Source organism: Lissotriton helveticus, chromosome 4_1 (assembly GCF_964261635.1).
Source record: "Lissotriton helveticus chromosome 4_1, aLisHel1.1, whole genome shotgun sequence".
Taxonomy (NCBI): domain Eukaryota; kingdom Metazoa; phylum Chordata; class Amphibia; order Caudata; family Salamandridae; genus Lissotriton; species Lissotriton helveticus.
The window spans coordinates 987774594-987790931 of NC_136063.1; positions in this window are offsets into that span (position 1 = coordinate 987774594).

The window sequence follows — 16338 nt, forward strand, 5'->3', positions numbered from 1 at the left end:
AATGGCACCTGGACAATAGTATTACAAAGGAGAAAGGGCAAGAGAACGGAATAGAGGCCAGGGTCAGTAGAACAAGGCGCAAAGTTGTGCAAGGTTGATGAAAAAGTGCCTAGTGCTGAGGTACAGAGGAAAGAAAGAAATTACACTGTTGAAGGGAATTGAGCAATAAGTCAGTTTTAGTGTCCAGCTTCCAAAGAGGCATTGTTTTTAGCAGTTCCTAGCTTTGCTGCAATTGTTTGGAGGAACTTGATAACTTTAACATTTAATATGGTGGTCCTTGGATTCAGGCCAGCAACTACAGTAGGTTCAACCCCCCAGGAGTTGAAGTCTCTGTGAAGTAGATCTTTCCTTCACTGTAGCAAGGAGGGGCAAATGCAGAGAATATGGACTATGGTTTCCTTGCTCTGTTTGCAGAGTTGGCACGTTTCTGCTTTTGTTGTGGGATTCCACTAGGTTTGAGGATAACTCCATAGATTCCACTCCCCTAGTCTAAGCGCTACAAACCTTGACTTTAACGCATCGGATAGGTGTAGGTGATGTAATGCTGCTGTTTTTGCAGTTCAGAGGAATTTATTACTGCCCAGGCATTAGATTGCATGCTTACTGCAGCGATGTCGTCTAACCTAGACATTTTACATGGAAAACCGTCCTACCAACCTGTGGTACACTGTACATTGCAATGTGTGTTGGCTCTACACAACCATCAAACCTAATAGATAAACAGGAAAAACAACAAAAGAAAAAACAGTTAAACCCCTTCCGCATCTCACCTCCCCAGCAACGGACAGCAGTAATAACTCTTGTTATCTGGATTGACAGGAGATCTGGCATTATTAATGTAATATAGGTGAGGAGGAAGTGTTCGCACTGTCTATGCTGGATGTCAACGTATCATGAGTGAGCTACTGTGTGGGCGCAGTAGTGTCATGGTCCTGAGCTATTCGTGAGGACATTTCTGTCAGGATCCGTCCCTATTCAGTCAGATCTTGTTCAGCATTCTCATTCTCATCTTACAGCCCTAAGACGACATTCTTCGGCCACACCCCATTCACACATATCAGTGCCCCATATATATAGTGTAGGGGGCGCTGAATGGGTCCAATTTATTGCAGTTTGTCTTTTTGCCAGAACCAATCCTAGCAGCACAAATTTAAGCCTTGTATGTGTCTCCTTCATCTGGGTTGAGAATACACCCAACAGACACTGCTTTATAGTGATTTCGATTCGTATTGTAGTAACAGAGCGGAGGGTCTGTATCACTTGGTTCCAATGCTGCTGCAATCCTATGCAAGTCTATGTCATATAGAGGAATGTGGCAGCGTCCGTGCGGATCGAGGACAGGTTAGGACCAGCCCTGGGGTAAACAGCGTGCGATGTTGCGGGGTCAGGTACGTGCGATGCAAATAATGGAATTGGATGAACTTGAATCTGGCATTACTTGTAGCTTCAGCCACTTGCACCAGTGCTTTCTTCCATTCCCCGTATGTCAATGGGAGGGGTAGATCTTCGTCCCATTTTCCCCTGATTATCAACAAATCAGCTGTGTGGTCTACCTTCAGGGCTTTGTCTAAACGCAAAATTAGGGCCCTACTAGAACCCAGGTCTAGCAGTGTTGCCAATATGCACGACTCCCGTGGCTCCTCCGGGAAAGGGGTCCATGTTTCACAAACTGTACGTGAGATTTTGACGTACTGTAAGAAATGCCCTGCTGGTACCTGGAAGCAATCACGAGCCTCAGCAAAAGTCAGGAAGCTCCCATTTAGGTACAGATCCCCTACCAAAGTGCATCCTCCCTCATACCATTGTGAAATATCCTTAGATGCCTGAATGCTCTGAAATCCACATAGCCATCAGAGCTGGAGTGCTACCGTGTAGGGTGCCTTGCCGAGCACTAAAGTGACTGCTTGTTTACCAGGCGATAGTTACTTGCCTCACTATGTGGGATAAATCCCTGGGGACCTTCGATCCCATCATTAAAAACCGTTGTAACAATGACCCATTGTTCCGATGCCCCAGTAACTCTTTGTCCATTCTACGACCTTCCATACACCACTGCGCTGCATACTGTAACAATCCTGGGATATAATATAACCTAAAGTCAGGTAACCCCAAGCCACCAGAGCCCAAGTCCAGCTTTAGTGTTGCCAGCTTAACTCTGCTCCTTCCCCCTGCACACACCAGTGAAATCAGTAGGCTATTGAGTGTGCCAAATGTGGAATTCGGGATATTGCAGAAAGAATTCTACAGGACATACAGGCAAGGCAGCATTACCATTTTTGACACAGCCACCCTTCCCATGATAGACAGCAGGAGCTTATTCCAGACTTGTATTGACTTTTTTAGTCCCACAAGGACCCTACCCATATTTAGTTCGTATTGAGCATCTGGCAGGTGAGATACCTGAATACCCAGAAATCTAAAATTATCCATTTCCCTAGTCAGTCCCACCTCAGGAAGGTCCAGGGGTGTCCCCCTCACTAGGACAGCTAGCAGGAACAATATAGATTTCCGATGATTAATATAAAGACCTGAGGTCGCACCAAATGATGCCAACGTCTCCAGGAATACCAGGATTGCCTCCTCCAGCTGTCTAACGTATAGGAGCACGTCATCCGCATACAATGAAATCACGTGTGTGCAGCCATCTACCACTACCCCCCATGGTGCCATATCACTCCTCAGTCTCACAGCCAAGGGTTCAATCGCCAGCGCAAAAAGCAGTGGCAATACCGGGCCCCCCTGTTGCGTGCCTCGTTCAATATTTATAATCTCTGATGCCTGCCCTCCATTTCGCACTCAGGTTCTTGGCTGGTTGTAAAGCAGTTTAACCCATGCAATGAATTCTTGTCCAAAACCCATTCTTCTTAGCACCTCCCATAGATATTCCCACCGTAGTATAGCAAGAGCTTTTTCAATATCCACGGGAACAACTGCCGCCAGGATATCGCTGTTAGCCACTGAGTGAAGGACATGAGACAACCAGCGCATATTCATGTGCGTACCCCTTCCGGGTATGTACCCACACTGATCCTCATGAACCAATGAGGTCACAACTCTGCTCAATCTTAGGGCCAAGACTTTAGCAAGCAATTTAGCATCCACCCCCAGCATGGATAAAGGTCTATATGAACCTGGGTCCTCTATGTTCCAGCCAGGCTTAGGAGGCATGATTATCTGCGCCTCTCTCAAAGACCGCAGTAGGCACCCAGCCTTTTTAGCCTCCTGTACGATTTCTAATAAGTGTGGAAGCAAAGAGTTTGCATCCGTCAGGTAGGATTGCACAGGAAGTCCATCCGGTCCTGGAGATTTAAGCCGGGCCATGGCTTGTGATAGAGCGCGCGAGGTCACCCGACCAATAATTTCGCCGCTTCCGGCTTCGGGACCATATATTTCAATTCACCATATACATTGATCAGGCGACTTCACGGGCTGCTACCAATTTGTGTGAGTTCCCTACTATTATTCTTCAGCGTACCCGACTTACCATCCACCGACACGGGTACCTATGACCACAATGGATCAGGGAGCTAGCTGTAAAGGAAAGGCAGCAAAATACAAACCCAACAATAACATTCAATTTATCTGTATAATGACCACGGACAACTGGAAGTTTTAAAATGTTTATCTAAAGTTCGTTTTCGGAAATCATGAGATTCATAAGAATAAGACAATCGATAATCAAGATAATGAAAAGTACATAACTATAGAGAAATAAAGTCAGGGTAATCATTGAAATGCTAATATGAGATGCAACGGGAATATGCTATGCATTTAGGGCAAAAGTTCTTTAGACAGTTTAAGTAAGGAGGTTCTAGACCATATCAGAAAATGACAAACCGCAATGCAAAATATAATTTCTAACAGGTAGGGTAACATGGGAACACGTTTAAGAAATAAATGCAAATGATTTTACGTTTCAATAGTTGCGGAAAGCATGGAAAATTAACATGAGCAAAGGTGTGTCTTTATTGAAGCAAAAGACAGAAAATAGAAAGGTGCAAGGTTTAAAGAATTTCAGAGCAATATTTACCTAGACTGGTGTGGAAACCAAACCCTGGCCACGGGTCAGTTAAGAACAGGAAACCCTCAAGGAAGGATACCCCTCAATGGACAGCAGGTGCAGAATGGACACCCAGGATAGGACGGGAAACCCTCAGATTAGGAATCAGGACAGGAAACCCTCAGGACAGGAATCAGGACAGGACCTCAGGACAGGACCGCAGGACAGGAACCCCTCAGGACAGGACCGCACCCGCAGTTTGGAAGCAACGCCTGCGCTCCACCCTCTCTGCAGCTATCGATCAAGACCCCGATTGGGTCAGCGAATTCCCAGCAAAGTGCTCCGCCGGCACTTTAAGGTTCAGTAAAAACCTTAGTCTATGGTCAATTTCGGACAGAGTGCTCCGCAGCTCTCTGTATCTTCAGTCACCTATTGAGTGCGTTGGGTCAGTGACAGGTCAGCTAAACCAGACAAGTCGGACAATTTCCCTAGGTGAACCCAGGGTAGTTATACTGTTTTGGGGCAGTGTACCACCCCCCAATGTTGCAAAGTGTCAGAATCCCTCAATTTGGATTGGTCCTAAGGTAGGATTTGGGTAACACACCAATCAGAACAGACTATTTGGAGGCCTTATTTACATCTCTGGGTACCGCCTAGCAAGATTGGGGTTCCCATGAGAAAATCACGCAGAATACAGGGAAAGAATACATTTTAGCAACATAATAGAACAATGTCATGATGCTGCTGGGCGAAGGTACAGCTTCCCAGGGTGGCTCTGGTATCAACCTTCTTTGGCCTCAGTTCAATGCCATCATGGCTCCTGGCGAGTCTGCGCACAAGTACCCTCCAAGATGGATTCCCCAGCCCAGCACCCCTCCGAGTTGAGGATACATGAAAAGTAAGCGAAAACAAATTAAAACATAGAAATAACGATATGAAAACACAACATTGGTTTTGTACTTTCAACTTATCACTACAAAAATATACTATGCGGTCTAAATGTTAGCTACATATACACAGGCACAAGAGCAACTGCACGAGCAGTACCACGTTATGACCAAAGCTATGTATTACGCATGCGCAACTTTTCCCTCCCAGCCTGCAAATACGTCAGGACACGTGAGTGTGACTGACGCATGCGCAGAAGCTATTTAAAAGCAGCGGCCATTTTAAAGACTCAAATTAATCGTATTAGAAATACACATGTGCAAGCTTCATTTACCTCGTTTCAAACATGAAATAAAGTTAGTAAGACGTACAATTTATTACTTGATTACACATGAGCGAGGTTCATGACTACAGCAAGTCGCAAAATGCGAAGCTTTGCTTCATCAATCCCCTCTTTGATGATATTTACTATCATCACAAATTAATGGAACCAGATGCCAACTTCTCACACCTTGTACAGCTCGATTTCTTCCAACAAGCGATTCAGCTTCTCTTTTTCAGTTTTGGTAGGGTGAGAATTTTTCACCCTTTTGTATATCTGATTATTTATTTCTTCCAGTTCAAGCTCATCCACACTTCGTTTCACTCCTCTCGCATTCACTTGATGCTTTCTGGTGTGCTTACGGCATTTGCAACAGACAAATATGAAGAATAGGATAAGACCTATAATTCCAATTGGCATCAGTACCTTGAACAATAAGATTTTACCTAAGCTAGCAAGCCAATGACCTACATTTGAGAGACCATCTACCAGTCTCTTCCAGGCACTATCAACCTCGAGTGGTTTGAGTTCCCTTTCCAAATTAGTAATGTTTTTCACGTATCTTTTGAGCTGCACACTTTTATCCGGAATATAAGTGCAACAATGTTGCGACTTCAACATCCGGCAGACTCCGCCCTCTTTTGCTAATAAGTTGTCAAGAGCAAGTCTGTTCTGCAAAACCATTGATCTGATCGCAACCATTTCGGTATTGACCAGCAGAAATCCATGAGCTGTGTCAGTAGACAACACATCCACTATAGTGGACAATTTGCAAATTCTGTGAGTGTTCAGAACCACTCCCACTCCAGGTATCAGTGCACTGAAAATACTACCCATTATTTCACCTACGCTTTCTCTTTTTCTACGCACTAAGCATTAGTATTTTCACTGCTTCCAGCAACTTTGTTCACATGGTATATTTTCGGGAAGACAATGCCAAAGTAGCAACTTCCATACCAGTGATCCGGCAATTTGAAATAAGCCTTGTCTCCACATATATAATAAATTCCAGGAAACACAGGCTCTGACCCATTTTTGAAACCCCATCCTCCAATTATCTTGTAATTATGTTCGCATTCACTGGAACCAATGAAAATGTTATTATAATAGCTAGTCTTCTCGCGGTGAAGACATAGCTTGCCTTTCTTTTCAAAATCCAGCAACAGAGCAGGACCCGCCCCACCATTTGAGGTGCCTTCCATGTTTTCCGCCCATTTTGGCGTTTTCTGTCTCTCGTCATCTGCCTTTCTTTGTATTTTTATTCTCCTTTTCTCTGCCATGTTCAGGAACATCTTTTCCTGCTCACGCAAAGAACAAGTCAAGTTATCTCTGTGTGCGTCACCTATGTCGATATTACCCATAGTCAGAAAGTATTCGCCCATATAGCGAGTAACGTCACTTTTGGTATGTACAGGATTCAGGTTCCCACGTATAGGAAGTTCCGAAAAGATCACGTCATTGTTAGAGTAATAGTACTGTAACGGTCCTCTTTTGTAAAATAAACTTGCTAAAATGCTACAGGATATTCCATATGTCAGGGGCAGGTGATGGTATGTCACGCCTTCAGCTACAGAGGTAGGTAGCTTCATGCAGACATAGCAATCTTCAATTTCCATAGTCTCTACATTATGTACTAACAAGTTTGCGAAAACATTTAAATGTGTCTTATTCTTAACTCCATGATAATGTAGTCCTCCCTCATCTGGTGCTTCTAAGTCTCGTTTTGTTTGTTTCAGTGCTCTCTCATGTCTTGCTACACTCTGTGTTGTTAGCTCCTCACTGTCAGTATTTACAATTTCAGTAGGGTAAATATTAGTATTTTTGCTCACCGCAAAGGGAATGAAAACTGTTAGTCCTATCCAAACTAATATCAGTATAACTATACTACATACACATACCTTGCAGCATGTTTTGCAACAGCTGCGACTAGGTCTACCATTCACGCTTGAATCAGACATTTCGGCTCAGAAGAAGTTTCTCGACCCCTCTTTGTGTCTTTACACAAGTAGCTTACTTTGTGCAAATTCACGGTGGCTCGTCTTCTTCTTCGGCAGGGGACTGGTTCCCCGTCGCTTTCGTCAGTTATATCAAGATCTTCAAATTCTTCCAAAACGAGCGTCCATTCAGGAGACTTGTACCTTTTGTTTTGTTTCTTTATTCGATCACTCCTTCTTTTGGTAGTACCTTCTTGTTGCTCAGCTATGCGAGCACTTCTCCTTTCTTCTGCACGTTTTTCTTCCACCGTTTTTATCCTCAGTCTCAATTTCTTTACGAAGCCAGGCTCTATGTGCTTTCTTTTCTTAAGTCTTTTGGTTGGCACTTGGACTTCGTTTTCTTCTCTTGCCCTCTTGTTTTCATTAGTTTGCGGCAATTCTGTTTCAGTTTCTTCCTCTTCTATCTGACTAGTTCCAGGGCTAGCATTTATTTCTTCTACCTGGTTACTAATCTGGCCTTGTTCAGGACAGTTTTGTGTTTGCCTTTCAAATGTCTCTGTTTCTGTTTCCTGAACACGTTCTTCTAATCCTATCTGATCCTGTTCAAGCACTTCGATCTCTGGATTTTCTTCTGCTCGAACTATTACGCTATGTCTAGTCTGTCCCTTCTCGACATCAGGAGTCAGTGGAGGAGTATCAATCACTTGTTCTGTCCCTGTCTGACCTTCTCCTTCCTCAGTTTTGATGTGAATCTCAAGATCCTGAGGTTCTTCGCCTGTGCCTTGCTTTTCCTCTCTAGTCCACTCTCTACCTCCCAAAAGTCGCTCTCTTGTTCTGATAGGGTCTTCGGTGAGATCAATCAATGGTATCCACTCCTCTGGCCATATGCTCGGCAGCTCGTCTTCAGCTACTTCTGGCTCAGCTTCTTGGACCCCTTTAGCAGGCTGGACTCTTGGTAGTTCGTCATCAACTATTCCTGGGCCAACGTCTGCTGATCCCGCAGCTTGACTGGTACTGGGCTGTACGTCTTCAGCTACTTCCGGTCTGGCTCCTGCAGAGTCCTCTGCTGGACGCCCTTCTTCTTCAGGCTCTTCGTCTGGTAATACCTTCTGGGTGTGGCTGGCGTGTATCCAATGTGGAACCCCTGCACACTTTACTGCTGTGGTTGTTACCAGGATCACCTGACGCTTCTCTCCCCACCTGGCCTCCAGGCAGCTCTTCCGAGTATGCTTCTTTATCTTGACCCAGTCCCCCGGGACCAGTTTGTGGAGAGGAGTCGTTGGATTGAGGATGGCGTCTTCTCCGATCTGGCGAGAGATAGAACGCACTTGGTCACCTAATCTCTTGCAGTATTCAAGCACTAAATCATCAGTAATACTCAACAGTTTGCTTCCTGGTACCCATGCTTGTCTCATCACTCTTCCCATCAGGATTTCATGGGGGCTCAGGCCTGTCTTGCGGTCAGGAACACTTCGGAGTCCCATCAGGACCAAGGGCAGGGCCTTCACCCAGGTCATGCCAGATGCATCACACAGTTTTGCTAATCTGTTTTTGATAGTTCCGTTTACTTGTTCCACTATTCCAGAAGCCTCTGGACGATATGCACAGTGGAGTTTTTGTGTGATTCCGAAGGCCTTACAGAGTTCGTCGATTACCTCATTCTGAAAATGTCGGCCTCTATCTGATTCAATAGTGACTGGAACCCCGAACCTAGGTATCAGCTCTTTCAGTAAACACTTAGCTACTGTCAGTGCGTCATTTTGGGGAGTAGGGAAAGCCTCCACCCACTTTGAAAATAGGCAGACCATGACAAGGACATATCGCTTCCCTTCACAACGGGGCATGGTGATGAAATCGACCTGTATTCTCACAAAGGGACCACCTGACCTCCCTATTTTCCCCAGTTCCACCATTGTTCTCTTGCCTGGGTTCATCTTTTGACATGACAGGCACCTCTGGCAGAGGGACTCTGCTACTTTCCTGAACTTTTTACTGTACCAAGTCTGTTGGAACACTAGAATCATGGCGTCCCTACCAATGTGTGATCCTTCATGTATCAATCTCGCCATTGTGCCAAGTAAATGTCTAGGTAACACAGGCATACCACTTGGGCCCAAGATGACACCATCCACACGTCTTGGTCTACACCCGTCTTCCTTCCACTTCTCTCTCTCTTGCCAAGGTGCCGCCTGCTGCCACTCTCTCACTTCATCCCATGTAGGCACTTCCTCAAACACTTGAAGTTGGCAGCTGGTTCCGGGCCCCCCTCGTTTTGGATTTATGATATATCGATCTCTGGCGCACCATTGGGCCACTCGATCAGCAAAATCATTTCCCAGTGATACAGTGTCAATGCCATTCTTATGAGCAACACATTTTACCACTGCCAGTTCCTTTGGCAACTGGATTGCCTCTAAAAGGTCTTGAACAACTTTTCCATTTCGAATAAGGGTACCTGATGAAGTCAGGAACTCCCTCTGTAGCCACAATTGGCCAAAGTCATGCACAACTCCATAACAGTACTGACTGTCAGTATACACTGTTATGCGTAGGTTTTTCCCAATTTTGCAAGCTTTTATCATAGCGATCAATTCCGGCTACTTGTGCAGACTTTACGTCAAATAGATAACCTGCTTCTTCAATTTTGGTTAAGGAGACTACCGCATAGGCAGCACTCAGGCCTCCTTGTTCATGTCTTAGGCATGAACCATCCACAAATAATTCCTTGTCATGCACAGGCAATGGTGTTTCTTTAATGTCTGGGCGTGGTTTGGTGCTGAATTCTGTTAAATCAATGCAGTTATGCTCATCATCCTCCCCATCTTCCATATCCATTGGGTCGGGGAGCAAAGTGGCGGGGTTCAGAATACTGCACCTGACAATGTTTACATTTGCGGCACCCACAAGAATCCTCTCGTATTTAGTCAGCCGACTAGGAGTGAGGTACTGAGTTTTCGTTCTGGTCAGTAAAATTACCACTCCATGTGGAACATACACAGTTACAGGATGTCCCATGACAATGGACTCACTCTGCTCCAAACTTGTGCAGGTAGCAGCTACTGCTTTCAGACATCCTGGTAATCCAGCAGCCACTGGATCCAGGGTGGCAGAGAAATATGCCACAGGCCTTCTGGTCATGCCATGTTCTTGTGTCAGGACAGATAATGCACAGTTATCGCGAGTGTCGCAGAACAGGGCAAATTCCTTGGTATAGTCTGGCATTCCCAACGCAGGGGCTGTACACAGACAATCCCGTAGTTTTGTGAAGGCTGTTAAGCTTTCATCATCCCATTGTACAATATCCGGTGTTCCTCTCTTGGTCATTTTTATCAAGGGCCTAGCTAGGACTGCAAATCCCAGAATCCATTGCCTGCAGTATCCTATTACTCCCAGGAACATTCTGATCTCTTTCTGAGTACGGGGTAACTGCATCTTTTGAATTATTCTTACCCTTTCTGATGTTACTTTCCTGACACCTTTCTCTATCTGGTGCCCCAGATATTTCACTGAATTTTTACAGAACTGTAATTTCTCAGGGGCCACTTTATGTCCCTTCTCACTCAGGTGATTCAGTAGGGCAATGGTGTCAATCACACAATCCCTATGACTTTTGGACGCCACCAAGAGGTCGTCAATGTATTGCACTAGGACAGAGTTTCCAGGTAAGACCAAAGTTTCCAAATTTTTTTTCAAGATCTGATTAAAGATAGAGGGGCTCTCTGTGTACCCCTGGGGGACCCTGTTCCAGACATACACGTGACCATTGAAGGCAAATGAGAAAAGAAATTTGCTGTCTGGATGCAAGGGAATGGAAAAGAATGCATGACATAGGTCTATCACAGTGAACCACTCAGCATCCCAGGGAATCTGATACAGAATCACTGCTGGGTTCGGGACGATAGGGCAGCAGGGAACCACTATCTTGTTCACCTTTCTTAGGTCCTGCACTACTCTGTACTTGCCACTAGGCTTCTTGATGCCCATAATCGGTGAATTACATGGGCTACTCATTACTTCTTGTATGATGTTTCCTTCTAGCAATTTCTGTATTTCCATGGTAACACCCGCTCTCACTTCTGCATTCATTCGGTAGGGTTTAGTATTGGGGTATACTGCATTGTCCTTGATTGCTATCTGTATGGGGTCCACGTTTTTCATTAACCCTACATCTTTCCCAGTAAAGTCCCAAACCTCTGGCTTCACTGTTTCTTGGAGTTCTTTGGGCAAATCCTGCATAGTCATTCGTTTAATTTCTGAGTCAGGTCTGATTAACATTAATTTATAAATGCCATCTTCATCTGGGGTCTGAATTTCAACTCCCTTTGGTGTGCAAAAGATGGTGCAGTTCATTTTGCACAGCAAATCACGTCCCAGTTAGTTCACTGGACTGGTGTCACAAACGACAAATCTATGCATTTCCTTAAAGTTCCCAATTGATATCTCCATGGGCTCGGTAACAGGAGTACTAATCAATTGATTAGATACACCCACTACTTGGATGGCTTCTCCCGAGAGGGGTAGGTTTGGAACGTCCACTGTTCTCACAGTAGAACGGGTAGCGCCAGTGTCCAACAGAAAGGTGACATCATTTCCGTCAACCTTTCCTTCAATGTATGGTCCGGACTGGTCTACCGGCAAGGAGGCGCCAAGTACGCACTCCTCGTCCTCCCCTCTCAGGCCCCGTCAGTACTGGTCATCACAAAGGAAGGTATCGTTTAACAAATACTGCGAAGTTGCTGCATTTCTGTTCTCATTGCTTTCCCAGACTTCTACCTCATCACCCTCTGTGGATTTTCCCTTGTATACTTGCTTTGGAGCTCGGGGCACCTGAATCGTTTTTACCTGTGGTTGAGTCTTTCTTGGTCTTTCTTTCTGCGTCTGTGGAGTTAAATCAGGTGTTTTGGGGTTATCATCTGGCAAATAGGGACACTCGTTTTGCCAGTGTCCAATTTCTCCGCACTGGTGGCAGGGAAATTTCTTCATAGCCTCTTCCCTGCTCATTTTGGGCCGGGGCTTACCTCCTCCCCCACCCCCAGGACCTTGGTTCTGAGTGTTTTTGACCATATTACTCAACTGTTTTTCCTGCTGTTCTGCGAGCTTTACTTGAGCCCACATAACCTTCTCCTTGAGAGCCTTTTTCTTTTCTGCCATTTCGTCCTCGCAGTACTTTGCATACCGTAGGACCTCGTCTATCTTTTTGGACTGCCAACACATTTTGTTATCTTTTATCCACTGACAAATCTCGGGCCTTAAACCATTTACAAACCTGTAAATAAAATGCGTCATATCCTTCATCTCGATGTTATCTATACCACTGTATGTTTTAAACACCTGCAACAGCCTTTCATAATAGGAGTGTACTGTCTCGTCTCTTTCCTGCGTGGTTCTATCTATCTATCCTGGTCCAATCAGTCTCCTTTGCTGGCACCTTATTTTTCAAATGCTGAATTACTTGTTCATATTTTTTCATCACTTCAATCGACGGTTCCCCTGTGTTAGAGTCCCTCGGGTACTCCTCACTAGGCCAGGCTATGGCTATTTTACACTCGGTCCATAGATCCACCGGGACCACAATGTCGAAAAACCCATCCAGGTCTTTCCACAGGCATTGTTGCACCTTCCCGAACCTTTCCACCTGCCGGTACCAGTCAACTGGCTTTTCGCGCAATTTCGGGAAATCGTTAGTAAAGGACACAATATCCTGTCTGGACCATGGAACGTGCACATACCTCCCACCGGGTACTTCACGCATGGGGCATAACTGTTCGGGCTTGTCTACTTCTCTCAAAGGGAACTCAGGGGTCGCTTGTCTGGATCGAGCCTCATCTTTCTTTCGTGCCCACCTGTTTCTCCATTTTTCCACATCTCCCCATTTTTGCAAAATTGCCAACAACTCTTTAATCTGCAACTTTTTCCCTGACACATTCAGGTTCTCTATATCTTTGTCTGAGAAGTCAGCTCGGTAAGGCTTTTGCAAGGGCTTGGATTTTGAAATATCTACCCCCATACTGGCCGCAGTGTCTGTCAGTTTTTCGTGGAGCACTCTGGTACTTCTGGTAAGGCTTTTACACATAAACAGCAACTCTTCTTCAGAGTAGGTATTTAGTCTGTCTAATCCCACATTTCCTGCCATTAATTCCTCTATTTCTATCCTCAGTTTGTAGAGGTCTAAAGGTTTCGTTTGCGGAGTCTGTTTTTCTAATTCACGACTCCAATTTTCAATTTCTTCCGGAGTTACCAGAGAGACACTCCTAGTACCTGACGCTGATTCTAATTTAATTTCTTTCGCATTAAAAGGATTATGCCTCTTCTGCACTCCCTTCCCGGTCGGCTTGTTTGGCAGGTCCAAGAACACAACTTCAGACTCGCACTCACTGGACTGGTCATCTACTATTATTGGTTCCTGTCTTGGTGGTGCCATGATTGGGGTAATAACTGGAGGGTTTGGACTTCCCTGATTATTCCCATATAACGGAACCACTGGTCCAATCGTTACCGGGATATTCAAAGCCTCAGGACTGGTATTTAACTGGGAGATTTTCTGAATTATTTCTGTTCTCTGTTTAGCTAGAGCCTCCTGCTCCCTTTCACCCAGTACCCTCCCTACTGTTCTGTCAGGTATTATCTGTGGGGTCAGATGAGGGGTAAAACTCGGGGCAGTAGGATGCGTTTCACTCGGTCCCCCACCATAATTTGGTTTTGGGAACAAAGTTCCGGTGCCAAATGACCTACGCTCTTCCTCATATGGAGGCTGTAAAAAGGGCATTCCTGAACTTGATGGCTTTTCTTCGTTTTCATAAAGAGGTCTGGGGAAAAAGAACTTTTCACGGGAATATTTCTCCTCCGGGCTCACGGGCACTCTAGGATATATATCTCTTACCTCCGCGGGTCCGGGATTCTCAAAATAGTGCGGTATCTGACAACCTCCCCCCCTACTTAGGGATCTGTCCTCCTCCTTAATAGATGGACGCTGGGGACTTATTCCTGCACTGGAAGGTCGGGCTCCCTCATTATAAGGGGGCGGACTTCTCGTAAAGATGTCATCTAACAATTCATCGTCTGACTCCCCAAGGGGCCCCCAAATGTTTACTCTTTTCTGTCCTTTTCTCTCCCGCAGAAGGGTTACATGCTGGCATCATGGGAAACAGACCCTCAACAATCATACTCTGTCTCCACTGTTTCATCTTTTTATCCCTGGTCTCTTGTTTCAGCCTGGGGTACCACTTGGTCAGACCTTTGTCCATTCGGGGTTTCTCTCTTTCAAAAGCCTCAATCTCCCATTCCTCTAATGCCTCATACTGCGTTAGTCTCGGTCTGGGATGCAATTCATTCATTCGGGTTCTCAAATTAAATAAAATCCTACCATTGAAGGTACCGTCTAACGGAAAAGCCAATATTCCGTCATCTTTTGTGTACTTTACCCAATTTTCCAACCACACACAGGTATTGTATCCTCGATCAAACATCATGAAAGAGGCGGGAGTATTTGGAGGTGGAACAATAACGCCCTCCCTGCTCTTAATCGGTTTGTCCGTTTTGAAGTAGTTCTTCACCTTATTTACAAGGGACATTTTTCTCTTAGTTCCGTACATAATATCGTATCTATTTGCTTTCCACTGATCCCTTTCAAACCCTTGGTTTTTTGGATCGGGTCTAGTCTCTGGACAGTACGAGTGCCACATACGATTTCTACGCTTAACTTTGTTTACAAAGTTACCTTCAATCAGAATGCGCCTTGCAATTCCGTGCGACCAATGGGGTGCATGTGTTCAAATAGTTTCGACCAATGGGTGCGCGGCCCCTTCGCGAGACAGTTCTCACGCTTCGGCGCTCACCCCTCCTTCACAATTCCAGCTCCGCTACCCGCCCGCTGCTTCTACCAATCCCAGTGCGGCACGGAGTGACGTCAGAGACGCTTCGTGACTGACTCCCTCCCTTCACAAGGTAACGGAAACTTTCTTTCTTTTAAAGTGCTCAGTGCTTGGTTATTTTACAACGAATACACATTCGCCACAGTGCTCAAGTGTCTAGACAGGAAAGTATTGTTTTACTGCAAGTAAACTACTTCCATTTACTTTTCACGTGCTGCGGGTAGATCTCTTCCGCCTACCCTTCACTCTAGCATCAGTGAACCTGTTACTTCCCCAGACCCATCCACTTTTCCGGGATATATCCAAGTCTAAGGTTTCCCAGCGGACCCCTTTGCTTTCACCCAAGCTCCGATGAACCTGCTACTCTTCCGATGTGACCCTTACTAGGTTACGCCACTATGGGAATTTTGCCAATGAACTTCGTTACTAACATTTATTCACACACGTATTCAGAAAAAACCCTAGTTAGTGCTTCCTGGTTGTACCTAACCTGCACCTAACTTTCCTTAAGCCTGCGACCTCAAGGCAAATGGATTCTATTCACCACTTTGCCATTCAATTCCCCGGGGAGTTCGGACAACACCTAACTAGACGGTTTACACACGCATGGATTATTACATATAACAGTATAAGAACAAGAATAACAATTTCCAAACAATTCATAAATTTCAAAGCAGCGTATTCTCAAGAGAATGATCAGGTCCCTCGGAACGGCCGCTCTTATAGCAGCATTAATATACTAGCAGCTACCGACTTGACTAGTCTAACTAATCCTGCCTAACCTTTAACTAGTCCCTAACCATACCTCTGCTACCAGAAAAACTGATAGAGCGCGCGAGGTCACCCGACCAATAATTTCGCCGCTTCCGGCTTCGGGCCCATATATTTCAATTCACCATATACATTTATCAGGCGACTTCACGGGCTGCTACCAATTTGTGTGAGTTCCCTACTATTATTCTTCAGCGTACCCGACTTACCATCCACCGACATGGGTACCTATGACCACAATGGATCAGGGAGCTAGCTGTAAAGGAAAGGCAGCAAAATACAAACCCAACAATAACATTCAATTTATCTGTATAATGACCACGGACAACTGGAAGTTTTAAAATGTTTATCTAAAGTTCGTTTTCGGAAATCATGAGATTCACAAGAATAAGACAATCGATAATCAAGATAATGAAAAGTACATAACTATAGAGAAATAAAGTCAGGGTAATCATTGAAATGCTAATATGAGATGCAACAGGAATATGCTATGCATTTAGGGCAAAAGTTCTTTAGACAGTTTAAGTAAGGAGGTTCTAGACCATATCAGAA